Below are 11,275 nucleotides of genomic sequence, written 5' to 3'. Positions count from 1 at the left end.
TTCTATACCCCGCCACAACTCCTGCGCAGTGTGGGGCCTGTCCTCCAAACACATCAGTTTCAGACGGCCTGCTGACGTTTACCCCTGGCTGTGCTGAAGTTGGTGGTGAAGGTCTGTCGCTGACCGGATGAGGAGCTGGAAGAAGAGGAGGAGGAAGCCGAGTAGGAAGAGGAGGCAACAGGAGGCAAAGAATGATGCCCTGCGATCCTTGGTGGCGGAAGGACGTGCGACAAACAGCTCTCCGCCTGGGGCCCAGCCGACTCTACATTTAACCAGTGTGCAGTTAGGGAGATATAGCGTCCCTGGCCGTGCTTACTGGTCCACGTATCTGTGGTTAGGTGGACCTTGCCACAGATGGCGTTGCGCAGTGCACACTTGATTTTATCCGATACTTGGTTTTGCACGGCTCTTCTGGAAGAGTAGTGGCAGCTGGGAACGACGTACTGTGGGACAGCAAGCGACATAAGCTGTTTGAAGCTGTCCGTCTCCACCAGCCTGAATGACAGCATTTCAAAGGAAAGCAGTTTAGAAATGCTGGCATTCAAGGCCAGGGATCGAGGGTGGCTAGGTGGGAATTTATGCTTTCTCTCAAAGGTTTGTGAGATGGAGAGCTGAACGCTTCCGTGTGACATGGTGGAGATGCTTGGTGACGAAGGTGTTGTTGTTGGTGGCACATCCTCTGTTTGCTGGGCGGCAGGTGCCAACTTTCCTCCAGAGGCGGAGGAAGAGGCTGAGGCAGCAGCAGAAGAGGGAGCAGGAGGGGCCTGAACCCTTTCTTGGTTTTGAAGGTGCTTACTCCACTGCAGCCCGTGTCTCGCATGTAGATGCCTGGTCATGCAGGTTGTGCTAAGGTTCAGAACGTTAATGCCTCGCTTCAGGATCTGATGGCACAGCGTGCAAACCACTCTGGTCTTGTCGTCAGCACATTGTGTGAAGAAGTGCCATGCCAGGGAACTCCTTGAAGCTGCCTTTGGTGTGCTTGGTCCCTGGTGATGGTGGCCAGTAGCAGGCAAACTGTTTTGGCGACGGCTGCTCTGCTTTTGCACCCTGCTACTGCTTTTGCTACGCTGTTGGCTCAGTCTCACCACTGCCTCTTCCTCCGAACTCTGAAAGTTAGTGGCACGACCTTTATTCCATGTGGGGTCTAGGACTTCATCGTCCACTGCATCGTCTTCCACCCAGTCTTCCTCCCTGATCTCCTTTTCGGTCTGCACACTGCAGAAAGACGCAGCAGTTGGCACCTGTGTTTAGTCATCATCATCATCAGAGACGTGCTGAGGTGGTATTCCCATGTCCTCATCAGGAAATATAAGTGGTTGTGCCTCAGTGCATTCTATGTCTTCCACCCCTGGAAAGGTCTAGGTCAGTGGTCAGCAACCTGCGGCTCTAGAGCCACATGCGGCTCTTTAGCCCCCTGATATTGGCTCTTCCAGGTGCGGGCTCACATGTACAGTGCGATAGCATTTTCGTTGCCCGTAGCAAAAATAGGTAGGAGGGTGAAGACCAGGAAGCGGTGAAGGCTCTGTACTCACCGCTTCCTGGTCCTCGGTTGTAGGCTGTGCAGGGCTGCGCACAGTGTGAGGCGCTCTGTGACGTCACTCTGTGCACGCCAGTTCACAGCACAGCCGACAGCAGGAGGAACACAGAGCGCGGGTGGTGAGGAGCAGCGGCATCCAGGAGCCGGAGAGGTAAGTGCTTTTTTATTTTATGAAACTTGGGGCTGATCTGAGGCAATGAGCTGATGAGAATCATAATGGGGGATATGAGAGGCATCATGGATGATGAGAGGCATCATGGATGATAATGGTGATGATGAGAGGCATCATGGTTGATAATGGGGATGATGAGAGGCATGGGGCTCTTATCTGAGGTCTGATTGAGGGGTCATTTACTTTGGGGTCTGAGCTGACATCTGATCTCAGGGAGGTCTTATTAACATTGAGGTTCTGCTTAAGTGCTTGAGGCATAAGGTCACTGACTTTTTGAATGTTCGTATTGCGCTTCAAACAATACCTTCATGGGAATAGGGGTTCTAAGTTAGTCTCCAACCTTATTAAGAACCAAAGAAATAAATCCTTTATTCAAGCCATCAAATCAGCCTCAGGCCCCCGACTTATTAATACTCCAGCGATAGCTCAGGAGTTTTGCTCCTTTTATTCAAATCTGTATAACCTCCCAATACCCCTCACCAGCCAGCAAATCGAGACACGCACGTCGGAGTTCCTTAGCTCTATTAACATCCCAAGAATTTCTGAGGTCAATATACATCAGCTGCTTCAACCGTTTACAACGGAAGAGGTAGAAAAGGTTCTAATGTCTATCCCTTCAGGCTGGAGTCCCGGACCTGATGGTTTTCCAAGCTCATATTACAAAAAGTATAAAGATATTTTAGTCCCACATTTTGTCACGGCATGCAATCTCCTCCTTACAGGTGGCTCTCTGACCCCACAAGCCTAGGAAGCGCACATAAAGAAGGGAAGGATAAGGAAGCATGTGGAAGTTACAGGCCGATTTCACTGCTGAACACCGATTTGAAGTGGTGGGCTAAACTGCTTAACAGCAGGATGTCAGGGTTGCTCCCTGGGCTTGTGGGTGAAGAACAGGTAGGTTTCGTTGCAGGTAGAGAGGGTAGGCATAATATCAGTAGAGTCATACATGCGATCACCCACACCATCAAATCTAAGTCCCCTCTTGTACTCCTGGGCACAGATGCGGAGAAGGCGTTCGATAGGGTTAGCTGGGCCTATATGGAGAAAGTACTACAAGCCTTTGGCTTCCCTGAAGGCCTCATCAGAGCTATCTACAGGGAGTGCAGAATTATTAGGCAAATGAGTATTTTGACCACATCATCCTCTTTATGCATGTTGTCTTACTCCAAGCTGTATAGGCTCGAAAGCCTACTACCAATTAAGCATATTAGGTGATGTGCATCTCTGTAATGAGAAGGGGTGAGGTCTAATGACATCAACACCCTATATCAGGTGTGCATAATTATTAGGCAACTTCCTTTCCTTTGGCAAAATGGGTCAAAAGAAGGACTTGACAGGCTCAGAAAAGTCAAAAATAGTGAGATATCTTGCAGAGGGATGCAGCACTCTTAAAATTGCAAAGCTTCTGAAGCGTGATCATCGAACAATCAAGCGTTTCATTCAAAATGGTCAACAGGGTCGCAAGAAGCGTGTGGAAAAACCAAGGCGCAAAATAACTGCCCATGAACTGAGAAAAGTCAAGCGTGCAGCTGCCAAGATGCCACTTGCCACCAGTTTGGCCATATTTCAGAGCTGCAACATCACTGGAGTGCCCAAAAGCACAAGGTGTGCAATACTCAGAGACATGGCCAAGGTAAGAAAGGCTGAAAGACGACCACCACTGAACAAGACACACAAGCTGAAACGTCAAGACTGGGCCAAGAAATATCTCAAGACTGATTTTTCTAAGGTTTTATGGACTGATGAAATGAGAGTGAGTCTTGATGGGCCAGATGGATGAGCCCGTGGCTGGATTGGTAAAGGGCAGAGAGCTCCAGTCTGACTCAGACGCCAGCAAGGTGGAGGTGGAGTACTGGTTTGGGCTGGTATCATCAAAGATGAGCTTGTGGGGCCTTTTCGGGTTGAGGATGGAGTCAAGCTCAACTCCCAGTCCTACTGCCAGTTTCTGGAAGACACCTTCTTCAAGCAGTGGTACAGGAAGAAGTCTGCATCCTTCAAGAAAAACATGATTTTCATGCAGGACAATGCTCCATCACACGCGTCCAAGTACTCCACAGCGTGGCTGGTAAGAAAGGGTATAAAAGAAGAAAAACTAATGACATGGCCTCCTTGTTCACCTGATCTGAACCCCATTGAGAACCTGTGGTCCATCATCAAATGTGAGATTTACAAGGAGGGAAAACAGTACACCTCTCTGAACAGTGTCTGGGAGGCTGTGGTTGCTGCTGCACGCAATGTTGATGGTGAACAGATCAAAACACTGACAGAATCCATGGATGGCAGGCTTTTGAGTGTCCTTGCAAAGAAAGGTGGCTATATTGGTCACTGATTTGTTTTTGTTTTGTTTTTGAATGTCAGAAATGTATATTTGTGAATGTTGAGATGTTATATTGGTTTCACTGGTAAAAATAAATAATTGAAATGGGTATATATTTGTTTTTTGTTAAGTTGCCTAATAATTATGCACAGTAATAGTCACCTGCACACACAGATATCCCCCTAAAATAGCTAAAACTAAAAACAAACTAAAAACTACTTCCAAAAATATTCAGCTTTGATATTAATGAGTTTTTTGGGTTCATTGAGAACATGGTTGTTGTTCAATAATAAAATTAATCCTCAAAAATACAACTTGCCTAATAATTCTGCACTCCCTGTATACTTAATACTCTGCACTATCTGCGAGAGTACTAGTCAACGGCACCCTATCGAACGCCTTCCAAATTAGAAACGGTACTCGTCAAGGATGCCCATTATCCCCCACCTTGTTTGTACTCACCCTAGAGACGCTTCTTCTTAAGTTCCGCCAATCCCCCACGATCAAAGGAGTGAAACTAGGCAGATTTACTGCTCCTGATGATTTACTGCTCCTGTTGTCAAATCCTGAAGAGGCTTTGCTGGAGGTTATGCAGATTTTCGAAACTTTTGGGGTTATCTCAAATTTTAAGATAAATTTCGATAAGTCGGAGGCCCTTGGCGTTTCCCTCCCAGCTGTCCTGCGTACTAAGGTCAAAGCCCTCACACCATTCAAGTGGCCTACACAAGCAATAAAATATTTGGGGGTGACGATCCTGATGGACCCCAAGTTGTTGTTTAGTCTTAATTTCCCCCCGCTACTCTCCAAAGTCACCTCTATTCTCTCTAAGAGCAGCTCTCCTTTCCTAACCTGGCTAGGCAGGAAAAATGTCCTCACCACCTACATCCTGCCGCTGATAATGTACACCTTGAGAGCCCTACCCATATCGGTACCTGTTAGTTTCATTAATAAACTACAATCCATCATGAGCAGTTATTTGTGGGATAAGAAGCGCACTAGAATGTCCTTTCGCCTTCTTTCCCGAAGAAAGAAACATGGGGGCATCTCCCTCCCTGACCTATCAACCTATATACAGGCTATTAGTTTGGAAAGGTGGCTTAAACTGGCCAGACAAGAGACATTCTGTATGCATGTAGATTTAGAATTGGCCCTGTTGGGTAAGGAATTGTTCCATAGGTTATGGACACCTGAGAGGACAGGAGAAGGGACCAAAGTAGATAGCGTACTCACCAGAGGAATGCTGCATATTTGTCATAAGTCTTTGGTCTTAACATCTGCTTAGGACAAGATTTCTCCCTTAGCTCCTATCTCAGTTATCCCCACACTACTGTTCCCACAAATTAAATCTCCATCAGACATTTGGCTATCGATGTCACATCACAGATTAGGAGATTTGAAAGGGTTACAGATCACTTCCGACTTCTATACTGCCCTCTCGGGTGTACCTGCCCTTGGTAAAGATTTCATTTAAAGAAATGACTTTGAGAATGCTTGTAGGCAGTTTATGATTTCCAAATTTACCCCTCTCCCTGATCCATCATGGTTGGAGAATTATGTTCTGCTGCCAAATTTACCTCATAAATGCACCACCCTCATTTATAGGCAGATTCTAAGTGAGAGCTATTCTAGCGTACCGCCCTGGGTTGCTGAGTGGGGAAAAGAACTCCACCTTGAATTTAGTGACACTGACAGTAAATAGATTCAGAAATCTTCGCACGGCTTTTCCAAGTGCATAAAAATTCAAGAAAACTCTGTTAAGACAGCGTTGCGTTGGTACAGAACCCCCGAGTTCCTTTTTTTCAAATTTCAAAAGAGATTTCAAACATTGAGGTTCTGATTAGTGGTCTGACCTGAGGTGTAATGAAAAATATTTTTTCCATATTGTCCTCCTCTAAAACCTATGTGCATCTTATAGGGTAAAACGTTGTGGAGTGAAAGAAGATGTAGTGTCGAGGATTGAGAAAGTTATGTTCAGATGGTTAGGAATACCCTTATGAAGTAAATAACAATGTACCTTCCTATATATTTGAAGTTTAAAAAATTTGGCTCTCAAAAAAATAAAAATCGCTGTTTTGTCGATATTTGGCTCATTTTACTAATAAGGTTGCCCACCACTGGTCTAGGTGGATGCCCTTGGGAAACCCTGCCAGCAGTCTTCAAACAGCATAAGATACTGCTGCATGACTTGAGGCTCAGACAGGTTCCCCGATATGCACGGGGGTGATGTGACAGACTGATGGGCATGGGTTTCAGGCGCCACCTGTGCGCTTTCTGCAGAAGACTGGGTGGGAGATAATGTGAACGTGCTGGATCCATTGTCGGCCACCCAATTGACTAGCGCCTGTACTTGCTCAGGCCTTACCATCCTTAGAACGGCATTAGGCATGACCAAATATCGCTGTAGATTCTGGCGGCTACTGGCACCTGAGGTAGTAGGTTCAGTAGGACGTGTAGCTGTGGCAGAATGGCCACGTCCTCTCCCTACACCAGAGGCTCTACCAACACCACCACCACGACCATGACCGCATCCCTTATTAGATGTTTGCCTCATAGTTAGCGTTTACAAAGCAAAGTAAAAAGTGGTTAAGTCTGTTAAAAAAAATAACCGCCAATAAAAACCCTGATGTAGGGTATTGCACTCAATTTTTTTTTTTTACTCTATATGATAGCAGTATTTGTGGCCTAAATGTGATACTCACTTATGCATGTCTTATCCCAGATGTTCAGTATATCAGAGGCTTTTTTCACCCCACTAACCAAAAAGGCGCATTTCTGGCCTAAATGTGACACTCACTTATGCACGTGTAATCCCAGATATGCAATATATTAAAGGCTTTTTTTCACCCCAGTAACCAAAAAGGCGTATTTCTGGCCTAAATGTGACAATCACTTATGCACGTGTAATCAGAGATGTGCAGTATATTAGAGGGTTTTTTCACCCCAGGATGCCAAAGCCGGATTTCTGGCCTTAATGTGACAATCACTTATGCACCTGTAATCACAGATGTGCAGTATATCAGAGGGTTTTTTCACCCCAATAAGGAAAAAGCTGTATTTCTGGCCTTAATGTGACAATCACTTATGCACGTGTAATCACAGATGTGCAGTATATAAGAGGGTTTTTTCACCCCAGTAAGGAAAAAGCTGTATTTCTGGCCTTAATGTGACAGTCACTTATGCACGTGTAATCACAGATGTGCAGTATATCAGAGGGTTTTTTCACCCCAGTAAGAAAAAAGCTGTATTTCTGGCTTTAATGTGACAGTCACTCATGCACGTGTAATCACAGATGTGCAGTATATCAGAGAGTTTTTTCACCCTAACCAAAAAGCTATATTTCTGGCCTTAATGTGACAGTGACTTATGCACGTGTAATCACAGCTGTGCAGTATGTAACCAAAAAGCTGTATTTGTGTCCTAAATGTGACAGTGACTTATGCACGTGTAATCACAGATGTGCAGTATATTACAGGCTTTTTTCCCCCCAGGAGCCAAAAAGCTGTATTTATGTGCTAAATGTGACAGTCACTTATGCTTGTCTAATCCCAGATGTGCAGTATATTAGAGGGGTTTTTCACCTCAGTATGCCAAAGCTGCATTTCTGAACTTGCTGATAGCCTATTCTGGTGCACTATCATTGCATAAAATGGCTGCCGATCAGGTATTGATATTGATAAAATGAAGAAAAAAAAGTTTGTTTTCAGCAGTAGTTGGCTCAGGGCAGGCTTAAAAAAATTGTGCACTGCACCCACAAAACACTTTTTCTGTAAATCCCTGAGTACATAAACCAGTTCTTGAGAAGATCGCTCCCAGATCTCTCCCTCACAGCAGCTGCAGCCTCTCCCTACACTAATCCGAGCAGAGTGACGGGCGGCGCTAAGTGACTCCAGCTTAAATAGAGGCTGGGTCACATGCTGCAGTTGGCCAATCACAGCAATGCCAATAGTAGGCCTGGCTGTGATGGCCTTTTGAGGCAAGTAGTATGACGCTTGTTGATTGGCTGCTTTGCAGCCTTTCAAAAATCGCCGAACACCGAACCCGAACTTTTACGTAAATGTTCGGGTCCGGGTGCCGAAAAACCTAAAGTCCGGTACGAACTCGAACTTTACAGTTCGGGTTCGCTCAACTCTATCAATATTCTTTTCATAGGAAAAGCCCTTCAACATTGTATTTCCTGGTTACAGACTCCCTTTACTTTAACCATTACACTGATGACTAAAAATGTATCCATATATCATCAAGTGCCATGGTCATGTCTTATAATTGCAGTAGCCAGGTCTGGGCAGGTCCCAATGCTATGCTGTCCCCTGGACACCACCAAGGCATGTTGCACCTTAATGAGAAATAATTCCAGAGAGTCAGAGATTGCTGTAAACCAGTGTGCTTCTTTGTTGGAGCTACTAAATATCAAAATAATACAGGCAAGACACTGAGCTTGCTTCTCCAGTCTCCTCCCTGGCTGATTAATGTTTCATACTGAGTAAAGGCCTGAGCTAGCTGTCCTTTTTTTTCTTAGAAGGCTGGTACCCTGGCCAAAGGGCTGGTGGTCCAGGTTCTGTGGCTCAGTTGTCCAGCTGGCCCTCTGGTCAAAAGGTTGGTGGTCCAGGGTCTGTGTCACAGTCGTCAGGCAGAGTATCCCTGTCTCATAATCTTCTTCTGGTCATTCGTGCAATCTAGCAAAGTCTCTTCTACTAAACACTTGTCACGATCTGCAGACAACTAGGGTCTCTGACTACCCTCTTTTTATACAGTTTCTAGATTAACTAGAACCATGAAGCTGGAAAAATGCAGCCTAACAGAAACATTTTTGCAATTTAAGTCTGCCATAAACATGTAAAGAGTTTCAAAGCAAGTCTATGGGACTGGCTAAGTAGTTTTTTTAGACATAAACAAGTCTTCAGACATAAACAGCAATGCTATAACAGACAGTCAAAAGGTCAGTGCGTCTGTTTTTCCCCTAAAAAATTTGCATGATCCAAAGCCACAAAGTCTCTCAGTATTAGCTGTGTATTAGCCCTTTCCAAGGTGCAGTGCAATACAGATATAGCGCAATAACGGCGCAAATGAACAGAATATGCTACAATAAAAATATATGGTATACTACAGTTCAACAATACAAAAGAGTATAAGTGCAAACAACAGCATAACTCACATTGCAATTTAAACCTTCAAAGTGCAATAAAGTAGGGAGCTCATGACTTTGAAAAGCAGCAATAGTAACAAAATGTCCACAAATATCCATGCTCCAAATGTAATCTTGTTCCAGGGCACTATATAATCAAATAACCACATGACCACGTTGTTAATTGCCTCTGGTTCTGAACATATTTTTAAGAATCTTGTATGGATCTGCACATGAGCAGAGGTCATAAATGATAGTCATATGATTATACCATATATGCGCAAAAGTATGTAGACACCCTTTCCTAGCTATTGATTTTCAGTGCTTTGCCCAAACTCATTTCAAATAGTCATAAAATCTCCATAGACCAACTATGATATTAGAATGAGTTGTACCTAAGAGCTCGGGATGTTGCATTGTATTAGAATATCACATGTGCCACAAATCAGTTCATTACGTTCCTGATCTGTTAGGCATGCCTTAATCAACTGTATTTAGTATCACTGTGAAGTAGAAGTATCTGGGAGTAACAATAGCTAGAACTGATAGACCATACAGCACAGAGGGTGGACAACCATATGAAGCACATGGAACATATAATTCACCTATCCTATGTTATATCACTTCCTATAGTGTTCCAAACTGGAAATGACATCCGCATAAGAACTGTGCGTTGGAAACTTCATGAAATACATTTCCATGGACTGTATACAAGCTCAAAGGGGTTGTCCGAGTTCAGAGCTGAACCCGGACATATCCCTATTTTCACCCAGGCAGCCCACTGATATGAGCTCCAATGCTCTCTTTTGCCCTGCACTAAATTGCGCAGGGCAAAGGCTCTTTTTGGAGATCGGGTAACGTCACCGGCACTAATGGGCGGGCTTTAGCGGTGCCCTAGCCTGTAAAACAACTAGGTAGCGGGCACAGAATAGCACCCCCCCAAAAAAAAAAACAACTAGGGCAGCGCTAAAACCTGCCCATCAGTAACGGCAACACTGCTAAGCGGTGACCATGTGCAATAATCAAAATAAGGCCACTGCACAGCTGCATCCAGATCTTCCGTTGTCTTAGGGCTGCTCCCGATCCTTCCATATGGGTCATGTGTACATGGACTGTGTGTGCGGGCACAGAATAATTTAAGACCCCCCCCCCCAAAAAAAAAAAAAAAATCCATTGGGTCCTATACCTGCACTTAATGTGTGGTGCTAATGCCCAAAGTAAGGACATCTTGAGCAAGGAAGACCAATAGAAGCATTGAAGAATACTTGATATTAGTGAGCTGTTTTCCTATAACTGCTAATTTGGTATACAGGGAGTGCAGAATTATTAGGCAAATGAGTATTTTGACCACATCATCCTCTTTATGCATGTTGTCTTACTCCAAGCTGTATAGGCTCGAAGGCCTACTACCAATTAAGCATATTAGGTGATGTGCATCTCTGTAATGAGAAGGGGTGTGGTCTAATGACATCAACACCCTATATCAGGTGTGCATAATTATCAGGCAACTTCCTTTCCTTTGACAGGATCCGTTTTTTGGGGGTTATTGTTATGACGGATCAAAAGAGGGGCAAAATAATCAGTGATGTCAACACAAATTTACTGCTGACACCCACTCCACTCTGTCAGGGGGCTCTACTTGTATAAGCGTTTCATAAGGTTCTGTAGACATCTATGTGGAATCAGCTGACGACGGTGTAAAAGGAGTGCGCTTCTTCTTGGCACTAACATCGACCTGTAAGGCTGAGTTCACACTTGAGTTATTTGGTCAGTTTTGGCCCTGTGACTGCCCAAATAAGTGAAGTGTGCAGTGATCCTAAGAGCGACGCCTGTCATCTGCATGTCATACTGACTCACAGTATTATTTCACTACCACAGCAGACTCCCTATGCGTGTTACTGCAAGGCACAGTGTTCTACACCACTATAAAGCCTCTCTACAGCCAGGAAATGGCCCTTTTTAATGAAATTTGCCACAAATAAATTTGGATCAAACCAAATTTTTGAAAAAATTCTGCAAACCAGCCAAATAGAATTTTTTTTAAATTCCCTCATCTCTAGTCACAATGTTCATGTCACTGGGCAAAGCATCTGGGGATTAGCAAGAATGGGATCTCCTTAAGAGTAA

The sequence above is a fragment of the Bufo gargarizans genome, chromosome 6, assembly GCF_014858855.1.
Source record: "Bufo gargarizans isolate SCDJY-AF-19 chromosome 6, ASM1485885v1, whole genome shotgun sequence".
Taxonomy (NCBI): domain Eukaryota; kingdom Metazoa; phylum Chordata; class Amphibia; order Anura; family Bufonidae; genus Bufo; species Bufo gargarizans.
Note: the sequence above shows the minus strand (reverse complement) of the source record.